This window comes from Callithrix jacchus, chromosome X (genome assembly GCF_049354715.1).
Source record: "Callithrix jacchus isolate 240 chromosome X, calJac240_pri, whole genome shotgun sequence".
In the NCBI taxonomy this organism is placed as follows: Eukaryota; Metazoa; Chordata; class Mammalia; order Primates; family Cebidae; genus Callithrix; species Callithrix jacchus.
This window is the reverse complement of record NC_133524.1, coordinates 86122963-86147488: the sequence shown is the minus strand read 5'-3', so window position 1 is coordinate 86147488 and position 24526 is coordinate 86122963.

Genomic DNA, 24526 nt, shown 5'->3' with positions numbered 1-24526 from the left:
TTGGTACTGCAAAATGCACCACTCGTGGCTAATTAACTGCACTTTCAAGGTGTCTGCTAAGATAAAAAGGGTTTCACATCTGTCCGCTAGGAGACATAGGTGCACTTTCTAAAGAGACATTCCATTTGTGGGCATTACGCTGGATGTCCAGCCCAGGTACTCACTTCAGTCCAGGTGTGTGGGAAAGGGCAGAAAGATTTCTGCCTTGTGCTAGCCCAGAAGAGGGGTGAATAGGAAGCTCAACATTCTGAGGCTGTTTGAGATCATCTGATTTGGCAATGTCTAGAACAGATGGCTGGCTGACTCCATAGGAGAATTTAGAATGAGAAAGTGAGAATTTCAGTCACCTGAAATGTGCATGAATTTGCCCTGAACAAGCTTCCACTGCTGATTGCATTACATGTAGGAATTATGGACTACAACAAGAAAAGATGGGAGAGAATTTCTCACCTTTCCAACAGGGCAGCCATCCCTGTTCACTCTTTGGCCTTCAGGCAACACCGGGGCATAGCCCCGCCCAGTTACCTTCAATTACCAAAGAGCTACTAGGAAACAGCCACTGAAAGACCTAAGAAAGCAAAAGGACTCAGGTGCCTCATCCAAACTGGGTGGTGGTAGTCAGGCATTTCCACATGGACACATTTCAGTCTCACAGGAGTGTATCCCATCTCTAACAGTCTCTAACATCCTAACCCATAACTTTATGCCAGAGACCCACAATTGCCTCTGTGCTTATGAAACTACCTTTGCAAAAGTTGTGAGACAATTATTACAGTGAAAGAGATATGAGCTAACTGACTCCATCTTGCTTCTAATCTCCAAGCCATCTGTGTTCATTCCTGGGTGTAAGCTGAACTAACTCTGGGAGGAACTTGGTTTATGATTTATCTTTGAAACAAAGATAATAACAGCCCTTTCCCAAAACAAACCCCCATCCTGCCTGGGAACCAGACTGCCTTTGCAGGACTAACAATTAGCCACTAGATTAGAAACTATGGTTTAAGAGTCATGCACCTGGCGGCTGCAAGATTCTAAACTTCCCCAAATTTCTCCTGGAAATAACATCATTGTCGTAATACCTAGGCTCCATGCTTGAGTTATTTTGCAGACCCTCCATTCTGATGTACCAGCTGACATAGCCCACACCAGTAATCTGGCTCAATCAGTTCTTTGATCCCACCCAGGAAAAGAAGACAGCTAGGAAAACTCTCTTCAACCCCTTATAATTCCATCTCCAAGCCAACTACCAAATCAGCACTCCCACTTCCTGAGCCCCTACTTGCCAAATTATCTTTAGAAACTCCAATCCCCAAATGCTCAGGGAGATTGATTTCAGTAAAAATAAAATTCCAATCTCCTGCACAACCAACTCTGTGTAAATTACTCTTTCTTTATTGCAACTCCCCTGTCTTGATAAATCGGCTCACTCTAGGCAGTGGAGAAGGTGAACCCCCTGGGAGGTTACATTTAGATACTGTCAGCCAAGGATCTGAAGTTGGGAAAGAGAAAGAGATAGGGAAAAGAGTTCCCCATTTGAAGAGAGAGTGCTCCCCCATATGGAGCAGAGGGAACCCCACATGGAGATAGGTCCTTGTATATGACACCAAATGTTGTTGGGGAATGATGACTGGTGGCACAGAGGTAAAAAAAAATTCACCAAGACAGCTGTAGGTAAATGAAGGCAGATTTATTAAAGAAAGTAGTAAAATATATTACCAGAGAGACAATGGGCAGTCTGCATGAGAGAAGCGGACAGCAAATATACAAAGGCTTCCTGAAGATTTCATACGAAGGGACTTGGGCTGATTGATAATGCAAAGTTAGCAGGGGGGTTAACTTGCATTCTTCTGTTAGTGGGGGTGTTTGAACAAAACAGAGAAAACAAATATATAGCTTATCTGCTTCCTGTATTTGTTTGTATGCCCTCGACCATGAAAGGAAGCATATATAAAGCTTATTTGCTTTATCTGTTTGTTTCTCCCTGGTCTTGTCAGCCTGACTTCTTTCCCCTCATTAGGACTCCTCCTATATCTCATATATAAATGTGAGAAAACTCAAAGAAAGAGAAACTCCAAAAGAGGTGGCATAGAATTCAGGTTTAAACACCATCTTCAGCTAAAAGCAAAGAAAGAAGACTGTGAGGGAGATTATCTATAGAAATGCCACCAGAAAAAGCATGGTAAACAAGGTTTGTGTTGCAGATTTAAATGTGTGCCTTTTCAAATGATAGGAGTCCATTGTGGTTTAGAGTCATCCTTCTTTTTCCAATAGAGAGAATACACACCTATAAATGGAGATTTCCTTTATAAATGTAAATTTGCCTTACAGAAGGTGGCTTCTACTTTGTTTTCAAAGCTATTCCTATCCTTCCTGTTTCTCAGAATAATCAGCACAACATAATCCTTATGCTTAAGAGACATATTTTGATGTGGTATATTCTGGTCTCCTAGAGTCACATTTTGGAATGGTATATTCTGGTCTATAACATGTAAATTTCAAACGTTGAGATTCTTTTAAGGAAATTATGTCTGTTATTTCTGGATTGAATAACAGAATATGTATAGTTTAAAAACATGTAAACATTTATAATTTGAAAGCAGGCTGACAAAACAGAAAGAAGCCTAAGTTGGGAGCGAGAAAACTTTGTAAACCTGTACTAGTCAATCTCCCTGTGTTCTGTTTCTCATATTAAAATTAAGAAGATTGAACTACATTATTGTGGTTTGAAAAGTTTCTTTACAGATCTATTATCTGCAATTTAACAATTTTATTTTCTTTTTCTCAGTAATTATTATCATTTTTAAAAACATATGGGTTTATGGGTCAAAAACAAGTTGCTTATGGGTTTTAAATAACATATTAGTATTTATAACAACACTTGACTATTACAAACATTTTGTGTCTGCAAAGCTTAGTATTGTTTAAGAATGGAAGCAAAATTGGTATTTTATCTGTTAACCCAAAATATCTCAGACAGGTCTCAGTCTATTTAAGAAGTTTATTTTCCCAAAGATAAGAATGCACCTGTGACAGAGCCTCAGGAGGCCCTGATGATACGTGCCCAAGGTGGTCTGGGCACAGCTTCATTTTATACATTTTCGGGAGACATAAGACATCAATAAATATATTTAAGATACACATTGGTTTGATCAGGAAAGGTGGGACAACTCAAAGTGGGGAGGGGTCTTCCAGGTCATAGGTAGATAAGAGACAAATGGTTGCATTCTTTTGAATTTAGGATTGGCGTTTCCAAAGGAAATAATCAGATGCGCATTTATCTAAGTGAGCAGAGGAGTGACTTTTACTAGAATGGGAAGCAGGTTTGCCCTAAGCAGTTCACAGCTTGACTTTTCTCTTTAGCTTAGTCATTTGGGGGTCTAAAATTTTATTTTCCTTTCACATTTCCCTTCTTTTCTTTTTAAAATTTTTCAGAAAAAGCATTTTAGAAGAAAAAGAGTCTCTGGTCTTCATCAGTTTTCATCTGATTTCTCATGGCTAGGATGATATATTCCTAGAAGGGTAGGACTCACATTAATAGGAAAACTCATTTTTACCAGGTTGTGAAGTGTCACATTCTGTGAAGAGCAAATAGTGGGAGAACGTGGAAAAACAACAACAAATGAAAAGATAAAACTTCTGGAAAATTGATATAAGCCATACAACTCTGAAGTTCATCCCTCAGTAGGCGGGTATGAGAGTGGCTTATGTATATAACAGTAACAAGTTGCTGTGATTTTCTTTCAAAGTTTAAGTTGCCTAGCTTCAGTTTGGAGGGCTTTAAGAAAGCACAGCTTAATTTGCAGTGATTTAAAATTAAGAAAAATTCAAAGAAATAAAAGAGTAGAAAAAAATGGAACACATTATATTGGGAACTTGTAGCCACAAAAAGTTTTAGAATTTAGTCTAAACTTTAGAAAATAATAAAAATTGAAAAGCCTTATGCAAGATTTTGAAACATGAGTCTTTTCTCTCCAGTCCCTATTTTCAGTAAAGACTAACTATAGTACAAATTCATTTGAAAATAAGTTTTAATCTTATGATTCTTGGCCTATTTTCAAAAAGTCAAAAAAAATAATTATTTGCCTACAGCCTCCTTTTTTCACTTTGCTGCAACTTATTTCCATAAAGAATCTCATTTGATTTTAATGCCTTAAGCCCAGCCTGTGCCTACAAATACCTACATTAGTTGGGTGAATTCCTCACTTTGAAGGTGCAGGAAAACTTGGGGTTCTTGGACCTGTCAAAAAGTGATATTCTTTACTTAGCACTTAGGTCAGGAATCTGTACAGGGCTGCATAGACAAGGTATGATGCCTGTTTTCCCAATGGGCTTTTATTGGCTTTATAAGTTAACTTTAATTCCTTAAAGGAGTCTGTATCTGAAAGTATGGCATTCACGTCAAGACAGTGGTAAAATAACCAGTGTCTTCAATTGTGTCCTGTTACAAAAGAAAACAGATTCTTCCTACACTTACGTAAATCACTATGTTGCCATGAGCAAAGAATACTCACAACTACTTTCCAAGTTGTGTATAAATCAGGTAGAGAGAAATACGTTTCATATTTTGTTTATATGAGTATCCACTAACCAAATGTTAAAAGCTGCAAATAGCTCAAAAGAAAAGTTTTCTCAGCTCTGAAAAACAAAGGATCAGCAACATTTAAAGCAAAAAGCCATAAAAGGATCATGTCAGTCTTCTATTAGTTTAGTCCATGCAGTTAACTCCTGTTCTACTGGATACTCATGAACATTTTAACTTTCCATGGGAGTCTGGGAAGTTTTCTCTATGTTCTAGTGTAAAGATCTCCAACATTATCAGAAACTTGCATTTGAGAGCACCTGTCAGAGTACTATGGCTGATTATACAAACATCATTGGAAGAGGACAAAAGTAAAAAGAATTGTCGATGACAAATCTTAGAATAAGCATAGATAAAGACACAATCGACAAGGAAATTTGTTTACTTCTATGGCATACACCAATTTTACATAGTAATCATAATTATTACTGATAACATATGCTAAGACATATTAGAATCACAGAAATTTCATCCAATTTTGGAAAACATACTAATAACAATTTATATAAATATAATCCCAAGAAGGTTAACTACTGTTTCATATTTGACAATACTTCCTGTATGATTTTAGTATATCAAATAAGCCAAATATGTCTATTTTGGACTTCAGGAAACTAATATCCAAAAATTAATGAGGACTGAAGTTAGAATTTGATTTTGGAAAGTTTGTCTAATATAAAAAGTTGAAAACACTTGAAATTGTCAGAATAGAATCACAGGTCATTGTAAAATAAATCATTTATTTAGCCCAAGTAATAACCCAGAGACTTTTTAAAAAGGTGGAAACCTTTATTATTTGAGAGAGGAGACTTAATTTTCCAAACAATAATGCTTAATAAAGACAGCGTGAGGTCTATTAAATGTGTCCCTCAACATCTTGTAAACAATCTATACAATTTAATCATTTTGACCATACAATATAATTTCCATTAAGCTTCTTGTAACCTTTATAATTTTGTATTAAGGAATGGGGGTTAATGCGCCAATGAAAACTTTTTAATCTGTCACAGAGGCCCAAATGCTGGTTTTGCATCAGTGTGCCTTTGATATTAATAGTTAATTTCTAGAGAAACTGAACTAATTTTATCTCTTAAAGTCAGCCCTTACAATCTCATGTGTCTACCTCTTCCAAGATAGTCCTCCGGCCCTGAGGAGTAGAACGGTTTTTTTCCCTTTTTTTTGAGACTGTATTTTATTCTTCTTGCCCATGCTGGAGTGCAATGGTGTGATCCTGGCTCACTGTACCCTTGAGCCTCCCAGATTCAAGCAATTCTCCTGCCTCAGCCACCCAAGAAGCTGGGATTACAAGCACCCACCATAATGCTCAGCTAATTTTTATGTTTTTAGTATAAAAAGGGTTTCACCATGTTGGCCAGGCTGATCTTGAACTCATGACCTCAAGTTATTCACCTGCCTCGGCCTCCCGAAGTGTTGAGATTACAGGCATGAGCTATCATGCCTGTCCAAGTTGAACAGTTTTAATTTTTGACTCTGTGTCTCACAAACATAGTTTACTTTGATTGGCATCTTTTACCGGGTCTGAAGATATGACTTTCATTGCTGTAAATGTTTAATTAATTTAGCAGGACTCAGTGTCCTTTTTAGGGCCAGGAGTCAAAGCCTTGTAACTCAATGGCACAAGAACTTTAAAGGCACATACAGAAAGTTACATGGTTGTAATAACCTCAGTTAAAAAAAATTAATCTCACTTTTTTTCTCTAAACAAACTAAAAATAATGGCAGAGGAATTATTTCAATAAAATGTAAAATCTGTTTTTTTTTTCATCAAGGTACCAAAAGCAAAAGAAAATAACTTCTGCAGTACACAGAATACTATATTGGAGAAAAATATTTCACTTAGACTTTGTAGAAAAAAATTGTTAGCATTCGGCCACAACAAACAAAACTTGAGGGAAAAATAACTTGTGTGAGCTTGAGAATTAGTTGAAGGAGAGAGTCATTATTTCAGGCCTTTTAAAGGGGAAGAGAAAACTGAAAATGGTGAGTTCATAAAAGCTTTTTGTTTAAAAAGTTAAAATATCTTATAGTTTACTAAGAGTAAATCAATCCCTTAAGAAAATGTCATTGTTCTAATTCTTCAGTTCATAAGTGTTTTTACATCAATAACCCAATCTCTAGAGAGAAGATTATAAATTATTTCCCTTTCATTATAGACAACTTGATGCAAAATATTTTATGACAGACTTGGGTTTCTCTTCTATCCTAGACATCCCTATTTCTTAAAAAATCATTTATTTTAAGACAAAAATTTATCATACAAGATTCTTTCTCATATAAAATTATTTTCCCTTTAACCTTTCTTGCCAAAAATACCTCTCTATATATTTATAATATTTTTCCATTGCTCTTATTCACTGGTTTCCTTTACCTAATTTTATAAATAACTTTAAAATAACCTTTGGATTAGATAAAAATTAGTTTTCTTTGAATATAAGCACCATTCTTTTTGAAAACCCATATTTTTCTATAATTAAAAAAAAAATTAGAAATGACCCAGACATTAAATGAATACCTATTATTTAGCTTAATGTAACTGGGGGAGTGTCAACATACCCAGCTCCCAGTTCCGAAGAGATTCTTGGCCTCTCTTATCCTGAAAAATGGGGAAAGGTGCCCCGGATTCATGGTGAGCTTACCGTTTGAATAAATATTGTGGACCCAAAGAGTTTTGTGGGACAGCAATTTATTAAACAGAGAGAGAGAAAGAGAGAGAGAGAGACAGCTCCCTCGCTGTTGTGGGAGGGGATCCCGTAGAGGGATATCAATTCAGTTAAGGAGCAACTGAATTTTAACACTTGAGTTATTCCCTCCCCATTCATCTTCTTGTCCAATGAGAGAAGTTTCTTTAAACTTCCTCTGGAGTGATTGATCATTGACTCTGATACCAAATTGGCTGCTTGGTTCACAACTCTGAGTTACAGAGCCCCCTCCTCCCAGAGCTTTCAGCGAGTTTTTTGGGACAAAGGAGCTTCGCCTAAATTTCTCTACCTAGCCCTCGCTTGGGCAACCCAGACAAAGAACTTTACGTTTGAAACCCCTCTGGTTCCTACATGGAGGTGTGGAGCCAGAAAACGGCCTTTGAAACCAGGTCCCCTTGCGGACCTGGGGAGAGAAGTTCTTTAATATAACTTTAGATTTTATATTATACAATAAGATTAATTACAAACATTTCTTTCATTATATTGACCAAATTATTATTTTTAATCATTTAACCAGATTCCTTATGAAAATTGTGATAGTTATTATTTAAAATTATTTTCTTGTTAACCATTTTTATAACCTGTGAATTTCAGGTCTTCCTAAGTAAAAATTTTAAGGTTAGAGAAATTATATATTTTTTTTGCCAATAAGTCAGAATTTTGTTGTTTTCATTAACTGTGCAATATTAAATGCCTTATTTATTAAATTTTACATAAATGAAGATAATTCTCTTTTGGGCTGCTTTCATAGCTTTATAATACTCATGCCAAATTTTGACATCTAGCAAAGATTAATAATTATTTCACCAATATTTTAAAAAACAGCTTATTTATTAAATATTTACTTAAGTAACAGGAATTTTAAAAAGCACTTGGCTTAACGTCTATTTTTCTGGTAATGTATTTGATTTAAGCATTTTAAGCTAATTAGAGCTATTTTATATATTTTTAGTAATGAAACATCATATACATGACACATAAATGCATAGATATATTAGATACATAGACAGAAGTAGATCTTATAGATTCATAAGGCCTCTATTTTTTCCTCCTATTTCAGACTTCCAGTTTCCTATTTTATTACCCTAGGCAATTGTCAGCTAGAAGGCCGTAAATGTAAATATTAAAGGACTCTGAGGTAAAAAATACTGTAGTGAAATTTGCAATCTCAAAATACAGGAGAAAGTCTGGTGGTGCTAGAGGGATATAAAAGATAGATGCCAAATCAAACACAAATTTATAGAAATCTATCATAGTGAGGAAAGAAATCCCTCTTTCTTGTCTCTTGTCTCAAAGGAGGAGGAAGTACAAGTTGAGACATAGCAGGCATGAGGTCAGTGGCCTGGAGGTTAAAGATTATGCCCCCTCCACCCTTAAGATCTCAGGTGATCTTACAGGATGGGGGCGATATGGAGAAACGCCCTCCATTGTTCCCATTCAATCTTGCTCAAACCCCCAGGCTTACTTCATTGCCAACCCCCTCACATGTACTTTCTAAAACTGTAAACCCAAGACCCTTTCACATGTAATAGCTAGAGTTGAAAGCCTATATAAAGGCAGAGGTTTTCTTTGTTAGACAAGCTTGTCTGTTAGGTAACCATGCCACCTTGCTCAGGGCTGAATAAATCACCCCTTCCTTCCCAGTTCGGGGTTCCAGAGGTGTGTTTCTGGCGGCTGCTCCTGCTTCAATAGGATTATAAAAGGAGACCAATTTTATTTTCATAGGGTCTACCTATCTTTTAATTGGATTTCTGAGTTCTAGGCAGAGCTCACACTGAATCCTGGATCTCCAAAAAGGAAGAATTATTATGAGCGTAGACCATGTGATGCTTTTACAGTGCACTTTAGTTTTATTTCTTTTGTTTTAACTAGGGCATTTCTAAGTGTCTAAACTACACTCTTCCTTAAAAACTCCCAGGAGGCGGAGGTTGCGGTGAGCGGAGATCGCGCCATTGCACTCCAGCCTGGGTAACAAGAGCAAAAAAAAAAAGTTAATTCTGTTGGAATAACTATTTTAGTCAAGAAATTGACTAACACAACACAAAATGAAGCAGTTCGATCTGAGATGATTTTATCTGTTTATATACGTGGGGTCCCATAAGGAAAAATAGGTTTCTCCCCTAACGTGAGACTGATGCCTTCTCTGTTTAGGGAATCCCAGGCTCTTAACAAACTATTTTAGGTTCCTCATGAAGCAAAGGAAAAAATAGCAGTAGAAAGGCGAGACAACAGAAGTAAATGAAGAAAACAGAATTTCATCAACTACGAAGAACTTTTTCTCAAAAAAGCCAAGATCATAGGAGAAAAAAACCATAAAGGCCTCATAAATACAAACACATTCATGAACACATCTTTGATGCTAGCTTTTAATTAAGCTTTTAACCATTAAGCTTCTTTTAAAAATTCTTTTTAAATCTCATTACCATATTTTAGCTAGGAAAAACTGCGGATGTTTCAAAACTAACAAGTAACAAACCAGAAAAGACTTGATTTAGGAACCAAACCCAGGCTGTCACGGGAAAAAAGAAGGCAGAACCTTAGCTACAACAGAATTGCAGCATGGGGCAACCATTGCTTTTTCAGTCTAGCAAAAAGGTGGCGTTGTTATGTAAATAAAGATACTTAAGTAGTCAAATTAAAGTATTTCCTTTCTGTTTTTTTTCTTTTGGCTGGCTTTTTATTTCCTACCTGCGCCCTCCCCCCACCCCCTCTACCTTTTTGTGCAGGAATTTATCCACTTCAGAGGTCTTGTTTGCCATAAATTAGAACTTTATATCAGATTTGATTATGTCAGATAGAGTTGGTCAAAGCAATGCAAAAAACTGAAACAATAAGAAAAACAGAAACAACCACCACAACAAACATTTAAGCAAAACAAACGATGCACAATGTAGACAATTACGGAATGCTCTAATGGTATAGAGGAATTAAGACCAGCTAGTTGTTAATCTTAACTTTAGCAAAGATAAAACCTCAATTCAGCTATTTACCTAAGGAGGAGTCTCAGGCAAAAGACTGCTATCTGCTATCCTAGAAGCAGGAAAAAACTTAAACTTGCCTTCCCTATCGGAAGTGAGCTCAAACTCCAGAAAGGAGTTACCTGCCTTGCATTGTCATGAAAACAGAGGAACTTGACTTTGTTAGGGACAAGCTGCCTCAGAAAACCCCCCCGACCCCACCCTCCACTCTGATTGCTCTGCTGCTGTATTTCTGAACTCCATCTAAGCCCCGAGTCAAGGCTGCCAAACGTGCCACAGTTAAGCGCAGCCTGATTACAGCTATCCAGGCAGCTTGGGGGAAGACAGGGAAAACAAATGTTTTTAGCTATACTTGTAAATTCCTCTTTGACACATACTTGTAAAATCCTGGTTTTTTTTTTTATAAACCTGCCACCACAAAAATCACACGTGATGTATTGTAAGTCTGTCACAAGTTAGCAAACAGTCTCTGATGCCTGTTACAAGCTGATAGATTATCTCAGTCCTAAAACTCCTTTATGACCCTCTCACCCCATACAAACCCCTCCATTTTGTAAGCTCAGGGCTGTCTCCTCTGTTTGTTACAGGGAAGCCTGGCAGGTTAAGCAAACTTGCTTACCTGACTTTGGGTGTATTCTCCTTTTTCTCAGCCAGTCTTATACAGCCTTCCTCATTGGAAGCAAATAAAATGCCAGAAAAGGCATTGTACAGCAAAATAAACTTTAGATCTCAACCAAATTTTAGGAGATCAGAGATTTTCTGGAGAGAAGGAGGGCTCCCAGGCTTCAGCAAATTGTTTTATTCGTTGGAGCCATAAAAGTATTTCAAACTAGTAGCAAGCACCTATAGATTTGTTAAAGGTCAAGGCCATTTCCATTCAGAGTCCTTTGTGGTCACCAAATTGTTAACACAAAATATCTGAGACAGGTATCAGTCAATTTAGGAAGTGTATTTTGCTAAGGTTAAGGGCACACCTGTAACACAGCCTCAGGAGGTCCTGATGATATGTGCCTAAGGTGGTCAGGGCACAATTTCATTTTATCCATTTTAGAGAGACATGAAACATTAATAAATATATGTAAATTATACATTGGTTCAATCTGGAAAGGCGGGACAACTTGAAGATGGGAGGGAGCTTCCAGGTCATGGGTAAATGAGAGGCAAATGGTTGCTTTCTTCTGAGTTTCTGATTCGCCTTCCAAAGGAGACAATCAGATATGCATTTATCTCAGTGAGCAGAAGGATGACTTTGAAAAGAATGGGAGGCAGGTTTGCCCTAAGCAGTTCCCAGCTTGACTTTGCCCTTTAGCTTAGTGATTTTAAAGTCCCAAGATTTATCTTCCCTTTCACATATGCTGCCCCTCAAAGACTGCTATTCTTCAGACTTTTCTTTTGCACAGCCAAAAAAAGTGCTGTGTGTTAACGGAGGTTGATGTTCATTTTGAAAGTCTGATGGATTTCCTTTGCAAAAGTAACTTTTACCCCCTTGAACTCTGCGCTCCAACAGCAATGAGAATCTTCTTCCTCCTGATTGGTTTGATTTGTCACCTAACCTTTGCTTATGTTATTGATGCATATAAAATCTCATGAACAACGTTATCTCCTTGACAAAACTTTACTTTGGCACCTCTGAACTCTTTCGACTGGGCCCTCACTTTTGGGCTTCCTTGCTCTTGTCTTCATTGTCCAATTTTAGCAAGAATCCTGGTAAAGAATTTAAGCCAAAATTTGCCACCCTTTTACATGATCACTATTGTTATCTAATAGGGTTCTTCATTTTCCATCATCCCCCATGTGATGTCTGATTACCTGGCTTGCCCTCAGCAATGGTCTTGTTATGTTGCTTTAGCCAGAATCTCCCCTTATACCTGATGTTTCAAATTGATTCACATTTTAGTAATTGTTTTATCTGCAGACACCTACCCTGCTCTTTGAATATAAATTCCCACTTTTTTTTTTTAAAAATCAGAATGGATTTTAATCTCTCTCCTCTACTTCAAAATCCCATTGTGGTAGTAACCATACCTATTATGATAGTCTCTCTAGGTATAATCTGTTTTACTGTTCTATAACAAGGGTCATAAATAATATTTAAACATCACCTAATGGGGAGAGCATAAACATCCTCAGCTCCCAGTTCTGAAGAGGTTCTTGGCCTTTCTTACCCTGAAGAATGAGGAAAGGGGCCCTGGAGGCATGATGAGTTTACCGTTCAAATAAATAATCGTGGACCCTTGTGGAAAAACAATTCATGAGACAGAGAGAGAAAGAGAGGTAGCACCCACACTGTCATGGGAAAGGACCCAGAGAAGGAATCTGTATAAGTAGGAGCAGCTAGAGTTTTACCCCTTGAGTTATTCCCTCCCCATTCATGTTCTTGTCCAATGAGAGGAGTTCTTTCAAACTTCCTCTGGAGTGATTGACCTTTGACTCTGATATCAGATTGGCTACTTGGTCCACAACTCTGAATTACAGAGCCCCCTCCTCCTAAAGTTTTGGTGGGTTTTTGGGGACAAAGAAGCCTCAGCTGGCTTTCTCTACCTAGCCTTCGAGTGGGCAACCCAGACAAAAAACTGTACATTTGAAAGCCTTGTGGTTCCTAGATGGAGGCATGGAGCCAGGACACTCTTGCCTTTGAAACCACACCCCTCTCAGACCCAGAAATAGAAGCTTGTATAACACAGTCCCTCATTCCCGCCTCTGAACAGGAAATTCCAACTGCTGTTGGGACACAATTGTGAATCATTCTTTAACTACTTCCTGCTGAATTGGAGCATAGAAGGGGCCCTGCAGTTGAGGTTTCCTCCAGAAGGGAGTCTTCCAAGGGATCCAGAGGTCCACGATAGAACTCAGGAGCCAAGGACATTCCGGGTTCTATTTGCAAGGCAGTTTGTAGATTCATGGCCTTAATTCTAGAAGAAACAAATTTGTCAAGAGGGTTAAAGATGAGGAGCCCGAAGGCCAGCAATAACAGAATGGTTATAAACGGGTCTAGAAGACGGTAGAGCCAGGACAGCCAGTTGTTCAACAAGCTCCACGATCCTGTTTCTTAAAGGTCTTTAGCCCTGCGTTTGATTCGGTCGCTGAGTTCTTTAACTTTAAGACAATAGCCAATTGGTTTACAAAGTAGCAGCATTCTTCTCCCAAAAAGAGACAGGTTCCTCCTTTATCTGCTCTTAGCAGATCCAGGGCCCTTCTATTTTGAAGAGCCACAGCAGCTAAAGAGTTAAGCTGCTTCTGCAGAGAGAATTAGCAACTTTTTCCATGTTATTATTTAACTCCTGAGATAGCTTATAGTAAAACTGAGTAGAGGTAGTAATTCCTCCATTGCCAGTACCAAGTCGTATTATTCTGCACGCCCCATTATGAAGGAATAAATGTAGTTAGAGTATGGCATGGCCTTGGCGAGAGAAGGCTCCGCACCTGAGAGTCAGTGTAAATTGTCATGGCGGGACACTGGGAAGGAGAGGAGGAGAGCTATTAGGCAAATCCATAGGGGTGACTGCATAGAGTCGCAAATAGTAAAGGTAAGAGTGATCGTCCTGTTAATGCCAGGATGTAAGTTAGATTCATGAGTAGTTACTTTCCTGGGGATCATTGAAATATCAAATGTAGAGCCTCTAAGGGCTCACAGGTGTATGAAGGGTCGTCTCCTGGAACTTCAGGCTGTGGGTTAAAGGGCCTATGATCTTCTTCAGGAGGTGTCCAAGGTTGCAGCTGAGTGTGATGGATCCACAAGTCAATTCCCTCCACCTTAACTGCCATTGGGGTAGACAGAATAACCGAAAATAGGTCTTTCCAAGATGGGCCTAGAAAGGGAGAGTCTGAGGGGAGACACTTAACAAGCACTAGGTCTCCAGGGCAGAACAATTCTTGCCCCTTTTCCCTGGGGTGTCCTTCAGGTAAAGTCCTAGGAGCCTGTTGGTACTTAGCCAAGGAGGTTATATCTTTTATTAGATCTGCTGTTTCCTTGTCTAATACAAGATTATTAGTAAGAAAGAGCCATCCATAATGCATCTCATAGGGGCTTAGTCTATTTTCTGAGGAGAGTTTCAAGCCCTTAAGAGTGCTGTCGGTAATGAGAAGATGAGAAGGCCACAGGAGGTGAGTTTCCTGTTCCAGTTTCTTTAGGTGTCTCTTAAGAATTTCATTCATCTTCTCCACTTTCTCTGAGGACTGAGGCCTCCACGCACAGTGGAGATGATACTGTATTCCTAACACTTTGGAAATCCCTTGGGTCACTACAGCTTTGAAGGCAGGCCGTTATTGCTTTGAAGACAGCAAGGGAGTCTGAATCTAAGGATTATTTCATTAATCAGTACTTATATTACCTCTTGGGCTTTTTCTATTCTACAGGAGAAAGCCTGAACCCAGTGTGTGTAGCTATCTACACATACTAACAGATATTCATATGCATGATATTTAGGCATATGGGTAAAGTCCATTTGCCAGGCATCACCAGGGTAATGACTGGTTCGCTGTTCCCCAGGAGGAGCTTTGTGATGTGCCAAAGAATTATTTATCTGGCATATTTCACATCCTTTGTTATTTGTTGGACAGCCTTGAAGAGACCTTTTTCTGTAAATATAGATGTAGCCATTCGATATGTATTCTTTATACCTGTAGGGAAGGTTTGATACAGGGCTTAAAGTACTTTCCACTGGCTGGCAGCAGGTAGGAGTACTTTTCCCTCCTCAGTAGCTAGCCATCCTGAAGGAAGAAGATTGTGTTCCTGGGAGATGGCCCACTTGACCTCTTCTGATGAGTATTGAGTTCTAGGTCCCTGGAGAGGGTTTTCCCATATTAAAGGTCCTTCTATAAAATCTTGTCTAGCTGCCCTTTTTGCCCCTAGGTCAGCTCAGCGATTGCTCTCTGCTTCCTTCTCATCTCCTTTCTGGTAACCTCGGCAGTGTAAGACTGCTACCTCTTTGGGTTCCTGGACAGCTTGTAGTAAATCTAAAACTTTCTTATGATATTTAATGGGCGTTCCTGCTGAGGTTAGGAACTCTCTTTCCTTCCCTATGGCAGCATGGGCATGCAGAAGCAGGTAAGCATATTTGGAGTCTGTGTATATGTTTACTCTCTTTTCTTCTCCTAATTTTAGAGCTCAAATGAGGGCTACTAGTTCTGCCAGCTAGGCACTAGTTCCAGGAGGAAGGGAATTACTTTCACCACTGTTTGGTCACTGACTACTGCATATCCTACCTCTCAAACTCCATTTTCTATAAATGAACTTTCATCAGTGTATAGGTTAAGGTCTGGATTGGCTAGAGGAGTTTCTAAGAGGTCCTCTAAAGCCACAAAGTTCTGGGCTAAAACCTGCTGACAGTTGTGTTCTTTGTCTGCCACTGTCTCAGGAAGAAAAGTAGATGGATTGACGGCTGCACATGTGCGCAGCTGAAGTACAGGCCTTTCGAGAATTAAAGCCTGATATTTGAGTAATCGGTTGTCGGACAGCCATAAGCCTCCTTTAGAGGCCAGAATTCCAGCTACATCATGTGAAGTCCATGGCGTTAGATCTTTCCCCAGCACTATTTAACAGCTTCTGAGACCAGTATAGCCACCATGGCTATGACCCACATGCAGTGTGGCCAGCCTTTTGCTACTGCATTAATTTCCTGACTTAGGCATGCCACCGGTTGTGACATGGTCCCCTAAGTCTGATGAAAACCCCCAGTGCCACTCCTGACTTTTCCATAACGTATAGGGAGAAGTCATTCCCTGTGGGAAGGCTTAAAGCTGGAGCCTGCAGTAATGCCTGCTTCATGGTCTGAAAGGCTGCCTCAGCTACAGGGTCCCATTGCATTAGATGGGTGTTAGCTTTTTGGGTTTCCTTAATCAGAGTGTATAGGCGTTTGGCTATTTCACGGTATCTCAGAATCCACAATTGGCACAACTGTTTTAAGGTTTTTGGACAGGGGAAGGCCATTATGGGTTGGAGACCTTGTCCATCAAGGGCCCAAGTGCGAGAGATAAGACAAGCCCTAGGTATTTTACCTGTTGCCTACAATGTTGGGATTTTGATTTTGAAACCTTATATCCACAGGTGGCCAGAAAGTTTAGGAGGTTCTGGATGGCCTTCTGACACTGGACTTCTGAGATAGTAGTTAAAATAAGTCATCCATATATTGAAGAACCAGGGCACTTGGATGTGAAGAATGACTAAGGTCCTGAGCTAGATCCTGGCCAAATATGTGGGGGCTATCTCGAAAGCCCTGGGGTAGTAATGTTCATATGAGCTGAGAATTTTGGTTTTAAAGGTGTTCAAACGTGAACAGAATGTGGGAGTCAGGATGTAATGGAACACAGAAAAAGGCATCCTTAAGGTCCAGGACTGTAAACCATTGTGTCTCTCCTGGTATTTGAGAGAGCAAGTTGTATGGGTTGGGTACAGCTGGGTATAAAGGGATCACAGCTTCATTAATAAGCCTGAGATCTTGCACCAGCCTCCATTGTCCATTAGGTTTTTGAACTCCTAAAATTGGAGTATTACAAGGCTGTTACAGGACCTCACTAGTCCCTGAGCTTTTAAGTTCCTTACAATATCCTGTAGCCCCTTTTTGGCTTCTGGTCTTAGGGGATACTGTCTTCGGTAAGGAAAAGGGGTGGTATCCTTTAGCCTTATTTGAATTGGGCATGTATTATTTGCCTGCCCAAATTGTCCAGCTATTGCCCAAACCTCAGGATTAATCCCTTCTTTAAATAATGGGCAGCAGAGAGGGATTTCCTTCCTGACGATGTTCAGACAGATAATGGTTCCTGCTCTGACTGACAGGTCCTGCCCTAGTGAGGGAGTGGGACTTTCTGGCATAATGAGGAAGGCATGGGAGAAGAGTTTCTCTCCCCAGTTACAGCTTAGGGGCTGGAAGAAATATCGGGAGATTGCTTGTTCTAGGATTCCTCAGACAGTTACAGACTTGGAGGACAATGTCCAGGACAGGAAAACAAAACTGAGAAGGCCGTGCCTGTGTCCAGGAGAAGACTGACCTCCTGGCCCTCTATGGTGAGCTTTACCAGGGGCTCATTCAGGGTGATGGCTTATGCTGGCGCTTGCCCTGGGCACCCTCAGTCCTGCTGTTGGGTCATCTGGTTAGCCACCTCAGGCCCTGGGAAACTTCATCCCCTGAGACAGTGTGCCATCCATTGATTCCCTTGGCACAGTGGACAAGGACGAGGAGGTGGTCCATTCCTCTGAGGACAATCTATCTTAAAGTGTCCCAGTAAGCCACAGTGTTAGCAAGCTCTGCCAGACTGGCAGCTAACCCAAGCCTTTCCCTTTCCTGAGCCCCTTGGGTCTGCTTGCCTGAAGGCCATGACTAGGGCTACGGCCTTTCTCTTGTCCCTCCTCTCTCTTTCAGCCTGTTCCTCCTGGTCTCTATTACAGAACACCAAGGTTGCTAGATTTAGTAATGATTCTAGACTATGTTCCTGCCCCAGGGCCTGCATCTGGAGCTTCCGCCGAATATCTGTTACTGATTGCATAATGAATTTGTCTCTTAATATTAGCTGACCCTTGATGGAATCTGGTGACAGTGGAGTATACTTTCTTAAGGTCTCCCATAACCATTCAAGGAAGGCTGTTGGGTTCTCTTCCTTTCCCTGAGTTATGGTGGATAACATTGTATATTTCATGGGCTTTTTCCTAGTTTGCCTTAATCCCTCAAGTATGCAGGTGAGTAAGTGCCTACAGCTCCATTTCCCCTGTTCTGAGTCAGGATCCCAGCGAGGGTCTGTGCTAGGGACTCCTTGTGTACCTATAGGGAATCTATCCTTCTCTGGCGTTATGTGGTCATGTACTTGACTAAGGTACCAGGTGTCCCCAAACTCTTGAGCCGTTGCTAGAGCAGCCTCTCTTTCATTGCTGGTTAGCGTCCGACTAAGCAATAACATGATATCTTTCCAATCTAATTTGAAGGACTGACTCAGGCCCTGCAGAACATCTATGTACTTGTCCAGGTCATCTGAAAATTGTCCTAGGTCACCCTTGATTTGCTTTAAGTCAGAAAGTGAAAAGGGAGTATGTACTTTGGTTGGGCCAAATTCTCCTCCTACTGCCTGTAGAGGGCAGAGTTGGGGCATCCTAGTAGCCTGAGGTGCCTTGGCCACTTAAAGCCTTCCCTGACTCTTGGGTTATGGGAGCTGAGGAGACCTGGTCAGCATCGGTGGAGGGAGGAGCCACAAGGAATCGTAAATATGGAGGTAGTCCTGAGGAGGGGCCAGTAGGGCATAGTTTACAAGCCTTACATAGCTGAATATTATTCCTTAGAGAAAAGAAAACTTGCACATAGGGAACCTCAATTCATTTACTTTCCCTCTTACAGAATGGTTCTAATTGTAGAAGGGTGTTATAATTTATGCTTCCCTTAGAAGGCCAGGTTTCTCCACTTGGCAGAGGGTATTGAGGCCATGCTCTTTGGCAGAGAAAAATGAGCTGCTGCTTCTTCAAAGATCGTGGGTCAATCGGTCCCAGTTACCCAGAATACACTTTAAGGGTGATTTTGCCTTGGGAAGAGTAGTACCAATCTGAAATTGAACACAGGGATGCCCGCATCCCTGGTTATTCCTTGTAACTGCTAGCCATGCCCCTCTCGGACCCAGGAAGAGAAGCTTCTGTAACACAGGCCCTAACTAGCATTATATACAAACAAGGAAAAAAAAAAAAACCAGAGCAAATATGATAAAAATTCAGATAAGAGAAGGAAAAAGGGAGGGAAACCTCTTTCTTCCCTGAATAGAAGCCATTAAGTTTGCACCAAAAAACACTTGTATGGTAGTCCTGCTAGTTTCTAAACACTAATTAACGTTTTCCTGAAGGTGATTAAAAGTAAATAAACTTTTAATTTTATTAAAAGTACAGGTCTGTGATCATCCTCTTCATGTGAACAAGACTTTATAGTAGCATGGGAGCTACTATTACCCTCTTAAATTTTAAAGTCTCAGATTTTATGGGACTACTGGGACACTGCTTTCTAACATGTGTGTTAACACCATCTTGATACAAAATATGGTAATAGAAAAGAAACAAAACAAAATCCTCCAGTTATTAGAAGTCTTATATTCTTTTACAGCCCGCTTTTATTGGGCAGAGATGGAACATGTCAATTATAAGTGAGCAGGTATGCATAGATTTCTATTTTTGCTTTACAAAAAGGGAAAAATATCAGATTTACACTTATGTCAGGGATAAGTCAGAAAATATTCTTGAAGTGGAGAATGGCTGTGTTTTCCTGAACTTCTAAAGATAAACTGTTTGGTATGAGGTGAAGATCTGACATAAATATAGTCATAACTTGTGATATGCTTCAATTTGGACAGAATGAGGCCTTCTTCTGCATTTAATTCATTCAGTGTTTACACTTTCTGAGATGACATCTGTACAGTATAGCATTAAACTGTCATAATCAATGCAATAAAATATTAATATGGAAATAGGTATTTTAAATGAAAGAAGATAACTGAATGAATAACTGCTGCAAATTCTCACTCTGGGTGATGTACTTGGAAGGGTGACACTTTGAGTACAAAAAACAATTCATTTCTTCATTAAATTAACATTAATATACTTTAGCAATTAAAAATATTACATGGCCAGGCATGGTGGCTTATGCCTGTAATCCCAGCACTTCGGGAGGCCAAGGCAGGCTGATAAATTGGGGCCAGGAGTTCCAGACCAGCCTGGCTAATATAGTGAAATCCTGTCTCTACTAAAAAATACAAAACTGGCCAGATGTGGTGGAACATGCCTGTAATCCTAGCTACATGGGAAGCTGAGGCAGGAGAATTGCGTGAACCAGGAAGGTGGAGGTTACAATGAGCCAAGATGGTGTCACTGCACTCCAGCCTGGGTGACAGGGCAAGACACTGTCTCAAAAAACAAACAAACAAAAGTACTACAAACCATGTTTAACCAGGATAAATTTTATCTTTGTACTTGTTATGATGCAAGGTTTTATTAAGCAATTATGAGAAAATAGCAGATAAAAAGCTTTCAACTTAGTGAGGAGAACTGCCTGTTTTTTGTTTTTTGTTTTTTTTTAAGAATTTTGAAAGTCTACTGGTAATTACAAATGACTTTTACCTCTCCCTTCAAGGAAACCTGATGCGCCACCTTTTTGATATTTTTATTATTTAGCATTTTTCTATGTACTTTGATGTGATAAAAATATATTTATATAAAGTTCTTCTAAAATCCAGCCCTGTAAGTGATTCAAAACAGCTTGCTTGGTCTTACTTTAAACATAATTTTCTGTAATTATACTAAAATAATCTAATTTGATTACTTTGTAGTAAAATACAAACTAAAGTTTCTCTAGAACATTATCAAATGTAATTTAATAAACTACTAAAAATACTGTTAAAATATATTACCAATTGTCAGTTATTAAAAATATTCTTAGGTTGCTATATGTAAAGATACTGTAAAGTAAGGATAAGCTTTGATTTTCTGCTCTTATACTTTGGAATTGGGTCAAAATATAGCTTGCTTCTGGCTCATAGTCTTTTATCATGTTATAACAAATTACTATACTCATTTGACAACTTTGTATATTGAGCATTAGAAACAATGCTACCTAATATTTATTGAAAGCTGTTATGTTCCATTCTTGCAATGAGCCAGTGAGCTAGGCACGATTCATAGCTCCATTTTGCAGATGAAGAAACAAAGGCAGAGAGAAGTTTAATAACTTGCTTCATGTGACAGTTAATTTTGTGTGTCAACATGGCTGGGCCATTAGGTGCCCAAATATTTGATTGAACATTATTCTGTATGTTTCTATAAGGGTGTTTTTGGATGAAATCAGCATTTAAATCAGTGGACTGGGTAAAGCTGATTGCTCTTTACAACATAGGTGGGTGTCATTCAGTTTGTTAAAGGCCTGAATAGAACAGAAGGCTGATTCTCTCCTAAATAACAGAAATTCTCCTGCCTGAAGATTTTCAGACTGGGATATCAACTAGTCTTGATTCTACAACAGTTTCAGATCGTCAGACTGGAATGGAAATATTGGCTCTGTAGAGTTTGGACTTGTCAGCCTACATAATTACATATGCAAATTCCTTATAATTAATAAAAAATAATAAATACCCTATTTATTCTGTTTCTCTGTAGAATCCTGACTAGCACATCTTAGGTCACACAGTGATTAAAAAAGGTCATTAAACTTTGAACTCAAACTATTTGTTTTCCTTCTTAAAACTTCCATTTTATTCTGTTTTCTAAAATAATGCAAAATAATTACTGATTTGATCTTCATTTGACAGACTGTCAAATCTTAATAAATGATAATTGTATCATAAATCCATTCCCACCCTAAATATACTCTTCTCCAAGGTAAAAATTCTAAGTCATCTTAATTCCTACTTTGACATAATTTTGAAATCCGACTTTATGCTGCTTTGAATAATGCCCTCTCCACATCTGCCACGTTCTTAGTAACAAGTACTGCTCAGAAATGGACATGGTTGACGTGCTCAAACCAAGAGAGGATATATTAAAACTATCACCTGCTTTTATTTAGTCCCAATTTCGTTTAATAAAGTCTAATTGTTTGTGTGTTTATTTGTTTATTTAGCAGCTGCATCACACTTTCTACACTTATTAACATTTTGGTCACAAAAAATCCTAATTTCCCTTCCCTGTCATTCAAAAACAAATTACTCTCCAACAGTGTCTTTCTTATCTTGCACTTACATATTTTTAAAAAATGAAATATTGGATTTCCATTCATAGATGAGAAAACTGAGTGCTGCTTATGCAACTTTTCAGAGGCAGAGCCAAGGGTAATATTTATGTTTTGACTATTTTCTTAGTATTTAATAAATTATTTTCCAATGTTAAATTACTTTATAACACATTAATATATATCAGTCCTATTTTGTTTTTGTAAAGGTAATTTGCCTATTTTTCCCAGGTAGTTTTAATACTTTCTCTTTTTTAAATTTTTATCAATTTTACTATTTTATTATCCTCCTTTGTAAGACTTCTTCAGCCTGTGACTTGATAGCTCTTGCCAGTTTTTGGCAAACTGCCAATGGTTATTTTTCTAAATATTGTTTATTGCTTCTGCACATTCCTCTCTCTTCTCTTCTATGTGGGGTAAAATTGAATTTATGGGCCAGGCATGGTGGCTCACACCTGTAATCCAAGCGCTTTGGAGGCCAAGGTGGGCAGATCACCTGAGGTTGGGAGTTCAAGACCAGCCTGACCAACATGGTGAAAACCCATCTTAAAAAAAAAAAAGTAATAAAATAAAGATAATTTAAAAAAATTGAATTTATGTTAGGCCTTGTCTCTTTGATAGAGAGATAGATGATAGATAGATAGATAGATAGATAGATAGAGAGAGATAATACATGCAACCCCGCCTCCCATTTTGGTTCCTAAATAAGATGGATAAAAAGATGAAAAGCTACATACCTCGCTGACATTTTGCCTGCAAGGAAATTCCTCTTGGGCCTCAAGATCTTTATCCCGAAGCATTTCTATTAAATTTCATCATGGTTGTGTCATAAGCTCTCTTCACAAGTACAGGGACACAGATCAGAATTCAAAGTAATCCCTCTGAGAGAAATGGATAGCTGATTGTTTCCTCTGCCCTATTGTCTACTTTATCTTTTGTAAAAATGCAGATTCATTGAGCCAGAAAAAGGCATGAAGGACTGTTCCTTCCTACCTAGCCCCACACGAAAATTCTGTGTTTCTCAATATCACACCCTTTTTCCTTTAAATATTAAAGCCCTCAAAATCATCTTTGGAAAAAGACACATAACTTTCAGATACAGAAGCTTAACTTTGGCAAAGAAACCTCCTAAAATGATTGTAAAGTTTGGTATTCTTAAGAGTACAACTCAATTAATTAATTTTTATATGTGTGTATAATCCTATTACCACTACCTGTATTAAAATAAAGACTATTTCCACTCTGAAGAAGAAATGGTAATATATTTCTTTTTCTTATCCATTGCAAGGTTCATGGCTGAGGCCTAGATTAAAAAGAAGAGATTAACAATAAAAAAGCACACAAATGTATATGTTACAAGGTTTATGTGACATGGAAATGCAGACCCAAACAGGTAAAACTGTGCATGTTTGTGTGTGTATGTGTGTGTGTGTGTGTGTGTGTCTGTGCATGTATACATACACAAACATATTTGTACACAAACATATAAAGAAATATGTGTTTATATATATATTCACACACACACACACACACACACACACACATATCCACACACACACATATTTTTTGTTGTTGTTTTCTTAGAAACAGGGTTTCACACTTTCACCAAGGCTGGAGTGCAGTGACGTGCTCATAGCTCACTGCAGCCTCGAACTTGTGGACTCAAGTGATTCTCCCACCTCACCATCTCAAGAATGGGATTACAGGTAAGGGTCCCAGCACCTGGCCCCAGAAAACTGTGTATTTTTATAATCAGTCATGCAGAAGTATGACTGGAGGACAAAGGGTGTGATCTAATGGTAATAAGCTATGAAAATCTAACAAGGCCTGTCAATATTCTTCTTGGCTTCTTTGGTGTCCTTCCTTTACTTTAGGCATAGGTAGAACCCCTTGGGAATGTAGATCTTATGATCTACTTTAGAAGAAGGTCAGATAGTTACTTTATGGCCTGATTTAGGGGAGAAAAGAAAGACAGGTAAAGCAAATGGGGCAATAACCTTTCTACTTTTGCTGTTTCCTTAAATGCCAAGTTGCCATATTTTGGAGTACTGTGACCTGAATTTTACTCCACCATAACAGAAGTCTCCCTCGTCACCTCTCAGTCAACACCCTCTCAGTGGTAACCACTATCCTGACCTCTAGCATAACAGACTAGTTTGGCTTATTCTTGAAATTCAGATAAATGGAATCTTTCATTTGAATTTACACTTATACTGTCTTGCTTCTTTTACTCAAGTTTATATCACTGAGATTCATTTATGCTGTGACTTATAATAGTTTATTAATTTCTTTTTTTTGGACTGGGTTTGTTCTGTCACCTAGGGAGGACTGCAGTGGTGTGATCACAGCTCACTACAGCCTCAACCTCCTGGGCTCAAGCAATCTTTTTACCTCAGCCTTCTGAGTAGCTGGGACTACAGGTGTGTACCACCATGCCTGGCTCAATTTTTTTTATGTTTTTACTCTTTGTAGAGACAGGGTCTCACTGTTTTGACCAGTCTGGTCTCTAACATCTGGGCTGAAGTGATTCTCTGCCTCATCCTCCCAAAGTGTTGAGATTACAAATGT